We start from the raw sequence: 16,720 nt of genomic DNA on the forward strand, positions 1-16,720 counted from the left end.
AGATTCTTTCAATATAGACATTACTATTACTTCCACTTGATCAATGAGAAAGTTGGAATGACACAATTTTAAATAAACATTACTAAGTGGGAGGACAAGAACTCTCACTCCAGAACTAAGCCCTTGATTATTGCAAGGCATACTGTGGAGACCGTGGGAGTCAGGAAGTTACGATACTGACAATTTCATATATATATATATGTATATATATCTCCACACTTATATGGACAACTGATCTTAAACAAACAAGCAAAGAATATGCAATGAAACATGGACAGTTTGTTCAATAATATATATATATATTTTACATCATTGTTCATTTTTAAACAATTTTTGCTTCCCCCCCACCCCCTCAGGTATAGTCCCCATAGAGTTTCCTTCCCCAATGCACCCGTGCACCATCACCTTCAGTTCCCTGTGCTCCTCCCTCCCTCCCTCTGATCCCTCTCCCTCCTCCTCCCCTGCAGGATGTCTCTGGTTTATAATTGTCTGATTTTGCTTTGTTGTGTTTTTTACTGTTATTATTTCCAATGGTGAAAAGCTGAAGGCCTTTCCTTTAAGATCAGGAACAAGACAAGAATGTCCTCTCTCACCACTGCTCTTCAATATAATACTGGAGGTCCTAGCCAGGGCAGTAAGAAAAGAGAAAGACATACAAGGAATCCAGATAGGGAAAGAAGAAGTAAAACTATGACTATTTGCCCATGATATGATAATATACATAGAGAACACTAAAAACTCCACAGAAAAACTACTCAAAATAATCAAATAGTTCAGTAAAGTAGCAGGATACAAAATCAACACACAAAAATCAGTAGCCTTCCTATACACAATCAATCAATCAATCTGAAGAAGAAACCAAGAAAACCATCCCTTTTATAATTGAAACAAAAAAAAATCAAATACTTGGGAATAAACCTAACAAAAGAGGTGAAAGACCTATACAGAGAAAATTATAAAACACTGTTAAAAGAAATTGAAGAAGACACAAAGAAATGGAAAGATATCCCATGCTCATGGATTGGAAGAATTAACATTATTAAATGGCCATTCTACCAAAAGCAATATACAGATTCAATGCTATTTCAATAAAAATCTCAATGACATTCTTCAAAGATATAGAAAAAATACTGATGAAATTCATATGGAACCACAAAAAACCACAAATAGCCCTACTGATGAAAACAAAGGTGAAAAGAGGTATCATACTTCCAAACCTTAAGCTATACTACAAAGCCGTAATAATTAAAACAGTTTGGTATTGGAACAAAAACAGACACACAGACCAACAGAACCGAATAGAGAGCTGATAAATAAAACCACACTTATATGAACAACTGATCTTTGACAAATGAGCAAAGAATATGCAATGGAACAGGAACAGTTTGTAAAATAAATGGTGTGGGGAAAACTGGGCCATCACATGCAAAAAAAATGAAACTAGACCACTACCTCTCACCATGCACAAAAATCAACTCAAAATGGATAAAAGAACTGGACATAAGACTTGAAACCACAAAATATATAAAATAAAATATAGGTAAAACACTACAAGACATGCATCGCAATAACATCTTTTAAGATTCATCACCCAAAGCAAAGAAAGTCAAGGAAAAAATAAACACCTGGGGTTATATCAAACTGAAAAGCTTCTGTACAGCAAAAGATATATTAACCAAAACAGAGAGACACCCCACTCATTGGGAAAAAAATCTTTGCACTCCAGTCAACTGATAAGAGACTGATAACAAAGATATACAAAGAACTCACACAACTCAACAAAAACAAAATAAACAATCCCATCGAGAAATGGGCAGAAGAACTTAACAGACATTTCTCCAAAGAGAAAATGTGCCAACAGGCACATGAAAAATTGTTCAACATCCCTTATAATCAGGGAAATGCAAATCAAAACCACATTGAGATAACACCTTACACCAGTAAGAATGGCACATATCAAAAAAACAAGCAACAACAAATGTTGGGGAGGATGTGGTGAAAAAGGAACTCTCCTGCATTGCTGGTGGGAGTGCAAACTGGTCCAACCACTATGGAAAGCTGTCTGGAGGCTCCTCAGTCTACTAAAAACGGAGCTACCATACGACCTGGCAATTCCACTCCTAAGGATCTACCCAAAGGACACAAAAACATTGACTCAAAAGAACACCTGTACCCCTATGTTTATTGCAGCACTATTTACAATAGGTAGAACCTGGAAACAACCCAAATGCCCAAAAATAGATGACTGGATCAAGATGTGACACATATACACAATGGAATATTATTTAGCAATCAAAATAGATAAACTCATGCCATTTACAGCAACGTAGATGGAGCTAGAAGGAATTATGCTCAGTGAAATAAGACAGAAGGAAAAAGAAAAGTATCAGATGGTTTCACTTATAGCAGGAATATAGGAGGAACCAAATAAGACATCAGTGTAAAAAAAAAAGTAACAGTATAAAACACAACAAAGATACTGACAATTTCCAAAGAATCTGTTAGGTAAATAAACTCAAAGAGAATTCAGTCAATTTATTGATAATGACCATCAAAACCATTCCCTTGACTTACTTGATTTTAAGTAAATCCATTTAGAAGGACTTTTCAATGTTTGTTTTATTATGGGAGAGGGGAAGAGGAGGATAGAGAGAAGGAACAAGATGATCTAGCAGAGGGAGGGAAAGAAGAAAAGAAAGAAAAAAATAAAGAGGGAAAGAAATCAGCACAATCTTAAAAGTTTCCAAATATTTGAGTAAAGCTGAATGCATAAGTTCCCACACTCTGGAACAGCAAAACATCCTTTTTTTTTTTTTTCTTTATCTCTTCTCTGTAAAAGATGAGAATTGTTATTTCATTTAAGAACCTAACAGCCATCTTTATTTGGAGGCAGGATGTCAACAAACATTTGTACCTGTATCCGTGGAAAAGCTTCTATGCAATGCCGCATTGCCTCGGAGTGATACTTTGCCATTACTAATGTATACACAAATGAACAAAAGGCAAAATGGGGTGCACTAAAACCCATCAAAGAAAATGGGCAAAAGCCATCCATGTCTCTCTTCCCCAGAGTGATGGGCCAGAACAAAGACATCACGTCAGCTCCCCATGTGCACACCGCTGGGAATTGGGGGTCAGAGTTGGCAGTGGTAGGCATGGTCTTTATTAGTATGTACCACGGTACATTATCATTTGGTAATGGTCCACAGCCCCAGCAGGGTGGCACTGCCTAGACGCTAAATCTTATCACTCACGAAGTCTTTTTCTCTGTGGGGAGTATTTCCCCCCAACTGGCCTATTAAATTTCAGATTAATAGCCTTAGAAAGAATGTGGAAGCAATACATATTTTCTGATTTGAAAAGTGATACATGTACATGATTGTACATTCGAAAAATATAACCTATAAATAAGTGAAATCCCCCCATATTGTATTACCCAGAGTAACCTTTAGATTCACAGAATTTTAAAATCAAAGTACAAGTGAAACTAGTACAGGTGATTTGGAGGAATAATAGAGTTTGCTGTTCTTTTAATATTGCTATTAAATTGTTTTTGTGAGTCTCTTTTTTTGGTAGGATGGCAGGCACTAGAGTTTAGTTCCGATTCTTTTCAGAGTAAGAAAACAAAGACTCAATGGTGGAAAATAACATGTCCACATCACACAGCTACTGTGAGCACAACTACACCGCTGGTTTCTAACAACAGGTTTAGCACTGTCAAGACTGACGGTAGTGAATTCCCACCATTATTCACATTATTTACGGTATTGTACTTTTCTTTTTTTTTTTAATAATAAATTTTATTTTTATATTCCCCATACAATTTCAAGCCCCCCATTTTGACCCCAATCAACAGTATCCTATAAATCTGAAATATCTGAAGATGGGAAGAAGAACTTAAGCTTCGGGTGACAAAATTTCAATCTGTACTCTTTGCAGATATACACTTCTGAAAGGAACCCCAAAGCCCTGACAGCAGACCTCAGCCCCTAGGATTCTGACTGCTTTCCTTTTTATTGTGAGCCCTTTGTTCTCTTAGGTTAATACTAATCATCCCAACAATTTAGTGAATGCATAATTGATGCCAGGTGCCACTAAACACATATCACCTAAATTAACCCTTAAGTAAGCCGTGTGCCAAATGATGACATCTATTTCATAGAGCAGAAATAGAGGAGGCATTTTCCCAAGGTCTTCAAAAAGGAAAGGCTGATACTCAAATTGAATCCAGGACAGTCTGACTGTGAACTCGCTTCTCTTTCTAGATACCAAAAACGGCCCACTCTTTCAGCACCTTGCCTCCATAGCTGTTTCTGAAATCCTCCTGATGTTGAATTACTCTAGATGGTTACAAGGAAATCAGAAAAATTAAAACCTTCAGTAAGACTCTGGACCTAAGTGTTCCTGATTTCAAGGTTTATTGACAATTTAGAAGCTGTGAATCCTGATAGTCACTTGAATTTTGAAGCCTGCTTTCCTGTGGAATTTTCAGTCCTCCAGACAGAATAGCCTAGGGTGTCTGCACATTTTATCATTCAAATTTGTACATTTTGAAAATGAAAGGGGATGCCATTCATAATTTTGATGGAACAACAGGAGTGAAATAGGACATCTTAGACAAATTAGTACAGATGATTCTTCATAGAAAGCTGTATCATTGTACTCCATGCTGCCCAGCACACAACCAAGGGCCACAGTGTAAGAAATTCCTTTCTTTTCTATATCAACAGAGCATCAAATGAGACAGTAGCTTCCAGCCAGGGTCAATTTTACCTTTCAAGGAGCATTGGCAATGTCTGGAAACAATCTTGGTTGTCAGGACTGGAGAGTGGATGTTACTGGCTGGTAGGGGATAAAGGTCAGGTATGTGGCTAAACACCCTACCAAAGCACAGGACAGGACACTACAGAAAATAGACAATTATGCCAAGGTTGAGGAACCCTGAAGTCACACTTTTCAGTAAGCAGCGGAAGAGAGGTTAGGGAAGATCTGATGTCTAGGACAGGAGTTTCACTTTGTTTCTGACATTTTGATCGTGGGTCAGTCCAAACCAGGTGCTAAGGAAGTCAGTTCCCTTGAAATTCAAGTGAAATCATACTTTCCTTTGATAGTTTAATTATGATCAACAAATTTGTTAATGGGCCTATCATCACTCTGAAAGTATCATCTCACATCTCAGAAGCAGCTTGCTATGCAAAAAGAGACCAAGTACCCTGTATATAATGCAATCTGCATACATTCAAGGAAGAACAGCAGTTCCTATGCAATCAACACAGGTGCTTCCCCAAAGGTATGAAATCATAATTAGAAATAATAAAACCCTCATCTGACTTGTCTTCTCTAGGACATGTACTGATGATAAAAACAAAATAAGTGTAATTTTAAGCTTCATGCCTAAAATGAAGGGACTATTTGGGGAACCAAAGTTCTTTGATAGAGAATGAGCAATTACCCATCACTGTATGGGTCATAATTAATTGATCATTCACTCACATTTTCACTCTCACTCAGATAAACTTGAAAGAGATATTAAAGTTTCAAAAACTCTCCAGATTCATACCTCTCCCCCCAGCCACAGTTCCATCCAGCCAAACATGAGTAATCAAAGTTGCATTTGGCATGTGCTGTTTAGCTCAAGAGACTGCCCGTAAGATTGGATATGAAAACACATTTATCTGAACTCTAAAGGCAAATGTAGCTCATTAAAATACAGTCACAAGCAAAACATAATCCCTGCTTCTCTGTGAAAGGGCCCTTTGTAGTCTAGGTATTCTTCTGAAGGCCTAAAAACTCCAGGAAAGAGATTTTAATGTTTTTTTGAAGTCCTAAGTTTCTCTCCTCACTATCAGCCAATGATCCCTACCAGGAAGGATTTTTTCCTGATCATCACAAGGCCCAGTTCAAACAACTCCACAGATCACTGCTGTCTGGTACAACATCCAGCTGGTCTACCACTGGGCTCCCAAAATTAGCGGTCGTTTTTGAGCTTCCTACAGCGGTATCTCCTCCAAACAGGAAAGGGGATGAAAAGAACCTGTTCAGAGGCCCTTCACGCTAAGATGTCTCCTCTGACACAAGCTTATTTATCAAACAGAAATAGTGCAGAGAGACAGGAAAGAGTAATGTCTTCTTGTTACTACAGATCAGGGAAATGATACCAATCAGGGGGCACAGAGCAGCTTATGTGTAGAGAAGCTTCATGAGATAAACCATCTTGGATTCAGCCCATGGGAGAAGTTTCTGCCTTGTACCTGGAAACCTCTTCTCCCTGTCTCCTTTGTTATCTTTCAAAAACTAACCTTCCAAGAAGAAAAGAATAAACTTTCTTCCCAGATGTCTCTGAAACACCTAATCTCAAGCTACCAGCATAGAACATACATTTCTAGGATACTCTCATATGGTAGTAAATTTACTTCATGTGTTTGTGAGTTTGTGTGTTTTTATTTTTAATTTCCCACCACTCAACACCATGTCCAGCACAAGGTATGGCATCAAATAAAGCTTTGACCAACTGGACTGAACCGATATGGGGAGCACATAGAGATGCTATACTGGCCAGCACTGGCTCTGCAGTATATAGTCAGACAACTGTTAAGTACTTTCTACTAAGTGTCAAGCACTAGTCTATGTGTGCTTATTAATTGAAATATTAGTAATTCCAAATGTTCACTGGACTACAGTGTATGAGAGGGGTACTGATAGCTTTACTTTATAGCTAAGTAAAAGGAGGCTCAGAGTGGTCTGCGATAACATGGCTAATAGATGACAGATCAGGATTCATGGAAGGTGCTCTAGCTGTAAAGTTCAAATTCTATGCCATTAGTCATATTGATGCAAAAGACTATTTCATGGTGAACAATTTGGGCAGAGAAGATTCTAATGCATGTTTATGTCATAAGTACTGGGTGCATCAGGTTGAAATTCTGGGGGAGAATTCAGGAGCTGGGTCCATAACTTGACCAAGAAATGTCCCTCAAGCAAGCCATTTAGAGCATTTATCACTTTCTCTGGGTTCTCTGCATCTGAATGTTCCTCATCTTGAATGATGCTGGGACACCGGGGATGGACTAAACAGGATATACATCAGCACTTCTTAATCATTGCATTATTGGCATGGAGAGGGGGCAGTAATTCTTTGTTCTGGGGGCTTATCCTGTGCATCATAAGATTGTATCAACTTTGCCTTCTACCCACACCACTCCGTGCCTTCTCCTATGGCTGTGACAATGAAAAACGTCTTCACACTTTCCCCAATGCCTCCTGGGAAGAAAAACTGCCCCCAGTTCATAACCAAGAAAACACATGTAGCCCCTAATCAGACAAGAATATCTCCCAGCATGTACAATGAATCTTCTCTCCTCATTATCAGAATAAAGCACACACTGCCTGGTGAGACACCCTCACTTTTGTACCCCATTTTGGGTCAGATACACTCTTTCTCCCACACTGGATGGGCAGGATAAGCAGTGGTGCTCAAGATCAGCAATGTCTCACTCACTGCCTGGGTGTCAATGTTTCCTGTGCTAGAATTCACTTGTTGAGAAAAAAAGTGCCAGTTCTACCTTTGCCCTACAACCAGAATGCTTTAATCAGAATAATATACCCTGGGAGGTAAGAAGCACAATTATAATCTTTCCTATTTAAAAGAGCATGAACATCAGACTCAGGAAGGTTAAATAATTTGCCCAAAGTCACAGAGCTAGTTTGTGTTAAAGTTAGGATGCAAGCCCAGGACTTAGGTCTTAATTTTTTTTTTTTATAGCTCCCTGCTACCCCTAGGGGAGTAAAGCTTTCAAAAGACCAATTAAAGCAGAAAGTGAAAACTTCCCACCTGCATTCTGATGACCAAATCATCCTGAAAAGACAGTAGAAGATGCCCAGGCATTAGGAATACTTAAAATGAAGGGGTACACAAGAGCTGAATGGGAAGCAGCCTGTGCAGATGAGAAGTGAATAAGGATTCTGTCACAAGGCATCCATCTCTAACACACACCGTTTGCTAAATAATAGATCTAAGCAACCCTACAGTAAACCCCCTGGGTAAAAATTTCCAAATATAGCTAAAGAGCCACAGAAAATATACATCTTCTCTTGCACCAGCTTCTGGGGAAACAACAGCACATTGTACATTGGCCTCATCTTGACATCAGCATCTCAGGACCTCCAACCACCAGACAGTCAAGATTTAATGTGCCTGCCCCACTAACACAGGGCAGGGATGACAGCCAGGCTGCCAGAGGCAAACAGCACTTCCTGAAGAATTACATATTCTCTAGATCAGGAAGACCAACACTATTAGATACTATTAGAGTCACACAGCAAAAAACAGTTTGTCCACAGTCCTGTCAGTTTAACAAATTGGTCTCTGCACCCAGTGGCCAAAGTATTTCCTGTACTATGTATGTACTATTCTATGTACTTGGACACTGACTTTACAGACTGACAGAGTCTGTAACACCACAGAATTTTCCCCCATGGCCAAATGTACTCTTTTGGAAGTTCTAAGCCTCTGTTCATATGAAAGTGTTCAATCATTCATTCATTGAACATGTATTATTGAAACTTACTCTATCCTACTCCCTACATTAGAGATACCAAGAAAAATAAGAAAATGCTCTTGACACTAGTATCTTAGAGAATTCAGGAGAAGACAAAATTGCAATTATTTGAGTACTTTGAGTTAAACCTGGTGAATAGGCTCAAAGGGATAGAAGTAGAGAGAAATGAACATTTATGCTTAGGATGATCTTAGAAGGGATATTCCATCTTCTACAAATGGAATAGTATGTATAGGTAGTTATTATCTGCATTAACTTTATCAGTCAGATTGAGGAAAATAAACAATGATATGGATTCTGGTATGAAAAAGAGGTGTTCAGAATGTTTGGAAGGACTAGAGAAGAAACTGGGGCTCAACCACCATGGATCTCAGTTCTTTCATGTGTTCACCAAGAAGCTGCTCAAAATCTAGAGAATCTCTAGAAATCTTCTACCATGGCTTACAGTGGCAGCAGCAAACAGGCCATCAGTAAGGGATCAGTGGAAAATCACCAGTGCTCTCACTGCCCAGGGGTCTTACTACAACTGCTTCTACAGGACAGTGGCTTCTCTGGCTCCTGCCTCCTGACACCTGCACAAGTACCTGTCATTAGCTGCCTCTAAAGGGAAATCACAGAGGGAATACATCTGGGGAAAGTTTTCCTGCTTCTCTATAATATACAGATATGGGGCCTTTAGGAGGGGATAATGGTGCCAGAATCCAGCATAGAAACAAAGGCACAGAAAGTTCAGGTGACTTTTCCAGGGACACCTAAGCATTGAGACCAGAGAGATTAAGTAATTTTCCCAAGGTGATAATGTATAACAAGTGGAGCAACTATGTTGAAGCCAGGCAGTCACATGACAAGCTTTACCCATATTTAACCACCAGGCTGATCTGAGAAAATAGCAAAAAGAGACCATGAATAACATGCAGGTTTCACATCAGACAACCAACTTAGATGCTGCTAAATTAAGACTACTCCAACTTGTTCTTTTTCTCAAATAAACCATGTGAATCAAGATAGAAAATGCTCAAGGGCTACAATTTTCACTTAAATGGGAGTCCAAAAAGCCCTTCTTTACTGGTCTCTGGACCTTGAAATTGCTCAACACACCTGTGACTTCAGTGGCCTGGAGGTTGTGCCAAGACAAATCAATTGGAAAGCTCCCCTAATTTTTGTTCTAGAAGAAGGGCACAGCAGAGGCTTTGGGATCAAGTCCTCAAAGTTGTTCTTCCCAATCTGAAAAGAATGTCATCCTGCTCATTCCAGGATAAAATGTCTCTCCAATAAGAATCCTGAAATTTATTACTAATGATAGAGTAATAGGTTAAACATGGAATATTCCTACCTATCAGAATATTGTTCATGTCATTGTCCTTTACTCAGAGTTTTCCCCTTGATCACATTGCTAAGGGACATTAATTTTAAATGGCACAAGGCTCAAGTAAAAATGACGCAGATGGATTGTGTCAAAGTATGTGAAAAACCTACAACAATCTCTCATAAATAAAGTCAGTATTTATTCTCAACTGGGACTCTATATAATGCTTCATTCATTCCTTCCTTTCTTCATTCAAACGCTACTGCGGGATCCAAAGCTAGAGACGACAAAGTCATATAGAGACCTTTCTCTGAATTCATAGAAACTCTTCCTATAAAAACCAAGTATTTTTAACATTACAAGTCATATGATCTCTGTTACAACTACTCAACCTGCACCATTCAACATACATGAGCAAGCAGACTGTTTCTAATAAAACATTTTCTAAAACAAGAGAGAGGTTACATTTGCCTGCAAACTGTACTATCCCAACACTGGTCTATATTACTTGTTTTCAAAGTATAAACGCTCAATCAGAAATATCACCTGGGAATTAGAAATGCATAATCTCAGGACTTACTCTGGTCCCAGTGAATCAGGAACTTGGGGTGGATGGGGGGTGAGTCCTAGAAGTCTGCTTTAATAATCCCTCCAGGTGATTCTGATATACAGTCAAGTTTGAAAACCAATGGTCTAGACTTGCCCTAGCCAAGATGGTATCAGCAGCCAAATGTACAAATTCATTTCATTAACATTTAACCTATAGTTCCTCACTTTCACTAACTACATTTCAAGTGTTCAATAGTCACATGTGGCTATTGGCTACCATTCTGGTCATATTCCCTTTACTGTAGTAAGTTCTATTGGGCCACACTAGACAAATAGGTCAAAAATTGCCAGGAATTATGACAGGTACAACAATGCATTAAGTATAGGTATGGTGTGAAGATGAGAATGGTCAATTTTCTGGGTGGTAAAGAAGGGGGTCACTGATGGCTGAATAAGGAAGGAACATGAGCCAGGGGCTGGAAGGCAGCAGAAGAAATTGATGTGGTACATATACACGATGGAATATTACTCAGCAATCAAAAAAGATAAACTCATGCAATTAGCAGCAACATGGATGGAGCTGGAAGGGATCATGCTCAGTGAAATAAGCCAGAAAGAAAAAGAAAAATACCAGATGGTCTCACTCATAGCAAGAATTTAGAAAACCTAAATAAGGGACCAGGAAAAAGACTAATTGTAATAAAGTAAAAATCAAAATCAATAAGCAACTATAAACCAGAAACACACCACAGGGTGGGGAGGGATTGGGGTCAAAATAAGGGGGGTGGGAATTGTACGGGGAATATAACCAAGATGAAAATGCATACATTGTGCAAAAATGAAAAATTATGTAAAAAAATACATAAAATAAAATATATTAAAAAATAAAAGAATTTGAAGCTTCTGGTGCAGAGTGGGAGAATTTTGTAGGGAAACACTAGGAAAGGTAAAAGCACAATGTATGTGAAGGTGAAACGCATGATTGCTACAGGAACTGATTTCTTCCCTACAGTGAGAACATAGAGTACATGTGGACTGAGTGTGGAGAAGAATACTAGAAAGATGGTGCAACTAAGTCATGACCTATCAATGATCTTTTTCCTTTTACAGAGGCTTGGGGACCTACTAGCTAGTCACGGTGTACATGGTTTATATTTACGAAGATCACCCAACCAAATATTTCCTCGGCCTGAGACAGTAAGCACTAAGTTCACTTACCTGATTTATCTCAAGGTTTCTCTAGTTAATTTATTTTTAGCTATTGGAAGGGAGAAAGCGGATGAATTAAGCCAGAACTGATTTTTCATTAAAAAGAAAGCATGTAATTAGAATCACCTTGCTCTGATTGGTCCTATCTATCCCAGCACACAAAAGAAGCAGAAAGGTTAGACTTCTGATCTACTCCTTACCTGGTTTCCATCCATTAGTGTCAATAATGCCAATAAGCACCACAATGGAAGATCCTCTTTCCACCACAGGATCTAGGGGCACAGTGACTTTCTGCTGATATCTGAAGCACAAAAGGCAAATGCTACAGGATCCTGCAGCTCAGTGTTCAGACACAAAAGCATCACACAGTATATCCATATAAATCAGGCCAACACGACCATTTATCTAACAGAACAGTCACCCAGAAGCAGTGACAATGCAAAGAAATTACCAGGAGGGTTGTGGGAAGGGACAACACACTGTGTTTCCCACAGGATGCGCCTGCTCCAAAGAGGGCAATGCAATGCTCCACCTCGAGGCAATGTTAACACCTGTAAGGAAGAACCATTTTGAGGAAAAGCACAGATGGGGCTCTGGAATCGATTCTTGGTGGGAGGGAAAGGGTGGAGTGGGAATCTTGAAAATGGACCTTATATTCTATTACAAACCAAAGACCTTTCAAAAGCTGCTGACCTTTTCACAACTGCATTGATTCAGCCACGGAACAAAAAAAAAAAAGTCATGAAGCAAATAAAGTCACTTCAGGGGATCAGGTTAAAGCAAATTGTGAAAAGGAGAAAGAAGTTTGATCTTCAAAGGCTAATACATTGTCAACCAACAGAAACCTGGACAGGCATAATCACTAAGTTCACTCCCAAGTAGGCAGTACTATCAGCATGGGGAAGCAGGGGCTCATTTGAGGAGCAAGTCATGTTGACTAACCACAGAAAGAATTTCAACAACAAGAATGAATCGCTTCTTTTCTTCCCTCTTCTGGATCCTTCACTGACAGACTGGCTTCCTTCATAGCTGGGTCTCAAGAGACCTGTTCATTCTTTGTACAGGCATGTAGGGTAAAGAAAATGTCAGGCTTTTCTGCCCTTCCACCATCAGGATAGATGATGGATCCTTGTCCTGAATGCATGCCTGATGGTGGGCACCTGGAATAGGGTGTGGGCATAGGTAGATGGGATTCAGCTGAGCTAAGACTGCTTTTTAAGGGCGGCATCACGGGGACGCCAGCAGCAGCCGAGAAGCAGCAGTAGAAGCCGAAGCCGAAAGAGAAGCCGAGAAGAAGCAGAACGAACGCCAGAGAGCCCAGATAGAGTGAAGACTTGCTGGGGGCTGGGAGGCCTGCCAGCCCCCCAGCCAGCACCCCTGCCTGCCATATGCCTGGTGAACCCCAAAAAAGACCTGCAAAAAAACCACTGAGGACCCTGACTCCTCCTTTACCCGGTATGCATGGGATCAGAGAACCTGCACTGTGTCCTGTCCTGCCCTCTACAAGGCATCAGCCATAAATAGAACTAATATATTTGTCAAATTACTTGATGTTAAAGCTGGAAGAAAACTGAGCGACACAATCTCAAAATGAGGGGGGGTAGGTAAAAGAAATGAAACTGGTGAACAGAAAGAACATTTATCAAAAGATGGCTAACGAAAGAAAAACAGAGTTGACTTAATAAGAAAAAAGGACAGAGCTCCAAAATAACAACAAAGTTCAATTCAGTGAACAAGTATGTTCAGTGTTAAGTAAAAATCAAGAGGAAAAGTATCTGACAAAAGCAGAGAGAAAGTTCAGCTAACAAAATCAGAGGCAAAAATAAGGCTTTTTTTTTTTTTTTCCAAAGGTACCTAAGAAGTTGCTAATAGAACAGTCACAAGATGGGAGGCAAAAAAAAATTATGAATTTTCTTGACAATTAACTTTATTATATACGTTAATTGTAAGCTCACCAAGCTAGGGAAATGCATTCATTATGTTTCTAATTCTTCATTTATTTAATCAATACTGTGAAACCCCTAAGTCAGCACTGTGCTCCACACTGGATTCACAAATAGGTGTAAAATACAGTCTCTGACTTCCGTGAGTTCACTGTGTCCTAGGATACAAGCAGTCTGCAAGCAAATAATTACAGAAAAATAAATGTTCACACCAGGAGTTATGCATACATTGAATTACGGACTCATCAGTCCCATGAATGTAAAACTTACCTGGAAAATAAGCCTGTCTGATGCTTGGCTAGAAAAAGTTCAGACTATGAGAAATGTCAGCACTGTGGGGCTTAAGAAATGGTACATTAATCTACCTTTCATCATTAATCTGTTCTAGGGAGGATCTAGGTTGTTCAGCAGGATTTACATTGTGAACAGGGAGAGTAGATAAGGAAACAGAGTGAACACGCTTTACCCCATTCCCAGAATTCCCATTTTAGAGGTTGGGAAGGTCGACAGGGGATATGACTTAACACTTACTTGCAACTGGAAGAATCGCATCAAAGCTATCAAAGGCAATGAGAGCTCAGGCAACCCCGGTGTAGGACCCCAGGTGCCTATTGTGTCAAATCCAAAGAAAGCATTTAGTTAACTGAGTCAAACTTAAAATTCCTGTCCCAGGAGCCTACTGAAAGAGCTTTCATGTGCCAGAACTGAACAATTAGAGCAACAAAATAAAGTAGCACTGCATTACAAGCCAACGCATAACATAATATCCATTATTCTTCCCCCCAAACACATGCTAAAATATCTGACCTTCTTCCAAATATCTGACCTCAAAACTGTGAAGACCATCAAAAACAAGAAAACTGGCCCAGCTAAGGGGAGCCCAAGGAGTCCCGATCACTAAATATAAGGGAGATTGTGGGTGAGAGATGTTAGCAAAGGACATCACACAAACACTAAGGAATCTCAATAAAGGTATGGACTTAAACTACACTGTCCATACTGGTTCACTGATTCTAACAAATTCCTCATGCTGAAGCCAGATGTAAGTAACAAGGAAACTGAGAACCCGAGACTAAAGTTGCATTTTTGCTACACATCTGTAACTGCTCTAAAATTAAAAGTTCATTTAAAGAAAAATAGAGAGGGGGGAAACATCCTTGACAGATAAATGTAGGACCCATTTAATTGTCACAGCAACTGATTAAAGTAGTGGACAGAAACATCCCCATTTTGCAGAGGAGATAAAAGGGCAGAGGAGTGAAGGAACCATCTGGAAATCACACACCTGATGGAGTCAGGATTCTGATCCAAATGGCCTGCCTTCAGAGACTGCGCTTTTGGTTCTCGACACTGGACTTGACCCTGGCTACTACTACATACAAACAATCTTCTCATCTTCACACTTTTGGTTCGCACCCATGCCCTCCAGGGACAGTCTCCTCCAAGCAGACTGCCAGGCTCTCCTGGCACAGGCTCTGATAATTATATCCTGGATGGTTTGGTTCCCTTCTTTGATGCTTCCTTCACGGAACAGTCACCCACTCATCATTTTCACCATTTGCCGCAAGATTAGAAACCAATCTGGCCCCTTCCTAGGTTCTTCCTAACAAGCTGCAGTTTCTCTAATCTTTCTAAGGCTGGTATCCTCAGCACTGCTTTCTATACCCTGGGATCAAAATGAGGATGAGGGTCATTGAGTCCCCACTTCAACATGGGCACAAGCCAGCACTTCCCAGGGGATAGTTAGGGATCTGCCAGTATGAAAACACAAAGACTCTCCTGGGAAACATCAGGAATAGTGGATTGCTCCTAATGGATGCCAGCCATGACTCCCAGGCCGAATGAAAGGTTCATTGGCTTCAATGCCCCTCACTCCAAGACAATATCTGGGTTGGGAAAAGTGCAAAGGAACCAAGGGAATAGTTCCGTAGCCTTGAATGAAGGTTGGCAGGGAGAACAGCTCTAAATACAGCACAGACAATATGCGGGGTATAATCTCAGGGTGGTAATCAGAAAGAGCAATGAACTTGAAGCTTTGTAAGTCCAGGTGCCTCTTGTAAGAAACAACATTCAAGTGGCGCAAGGGGTTAAGCACTGCACTATGAAGCTATCTGCAGCATGAGTTCCATCCCTGGCCAGCCAGGGAGCAACCTACACAGCGCAGCAGACCTCTCCTGACTCACCCGCTGCTCCCCTCAGTAGTGAGTTTCAGTCAGTCTGCCTGTTCTGTTTCCTGCTCTGTTTCCATTGAATCCTCTCACCCTCCACCCCCCCATCTCTGGCCTGTACCCCAGCTCTTGTATGAGCATTCTAAAGGAGCCAAGTGTTCTTCCCTAGTGTGGCAAAAACTGATAAGCAGAGTGGCTACAACTCAGCAGTGCCATCTCAGCAGTGACCTATGCCCTTTGACACTGAGTTGAGTTTGCAACATGGGAGCTAGAGAAGATACAGGCACAAACCCAGAAGTGCTGTCAACATGGTGCCTAGAAGCCCAGTCTCACTGGCACAGGCGAGGTAGTGCACTGGTAATTACAACCCCCAGGGTGACTCAGAGAGTCACAACTTCTGAGCTGCATCCCTTCAAATGTAACATGGAAGCAATAACGTTAACCTGGTGAAGGATGAAAAGATGAAGATGAAATTGATTTACAAACATAAGGCTGCTAGCACTATGGTTGACCTCCAAGAGGGTTCAGGAACTAGACTTCTGCCCTTCAAATTACATTGATGTCTACAGTACTAGAAACAACTCTAGAAGTTGAACTGGAAGATAAACACTGGTTTCATAACTATTCAATGTTTGCCCAGGAAGGTTCTAGGTGCTGGAAATGATGAGCAAAAACTCTCAGTTGAGTGAGTGCAACATCTTTGGAGAAGGAGAATAATAATCAATAAATTACCCACAGGGAGAGGTTCACTAAGAAAATGACATTAGTATTCTGCATATGAGATAGATAAGATGGGCACTTAAGATCCCCCTAAAGGGAGGACTTGCTGCCCGATGCAGACAGTCTCCAGTTGTCCACTCTTACAGGGTCCACCATGGCTGCAGAGAGATTCCAGGTCTGAGAACCAGCTGTATGCTCAACAGTCCGCACTGGGCAGAGTCAACTAGAGGTTTAAGTTTGGTCAGTTTGTCCAACACAGCAAAATGC

The 16,720-nt window shown here is 40.3% G+C and overlaps 1 protein-coding gene across 2 annotated transcripts in view; it reads right to left on the minus strand.

Moving 5' to 3' along the window:
- NELL1 (neural EGFL like 1) overlaps positions 1–16,720 on the minus strand; it is a 738,699-nt gene that overhangs the window by 467,672 nt on the left and 254,307 nt on the right. The window lies entirely within an intron of this gene.

This window comes from Talpa occidentalis, unplaced genomic scaffold (genome assembly GCF_014898055.3).
Source record: "Talpa occidentalis isolate TD23 unplaced genomic scaffold, MPIMG_talOcc4v2.1 talOcc4.3, whole genome shotgun sequence".
Classification (NCBI taxonomy): domain Eukaryota; kingdom Metazoa; phylum Chordata; class Mammalia; order Eulipotyphla; family Talpidae; genus Talpa; species Talpa occidentalis.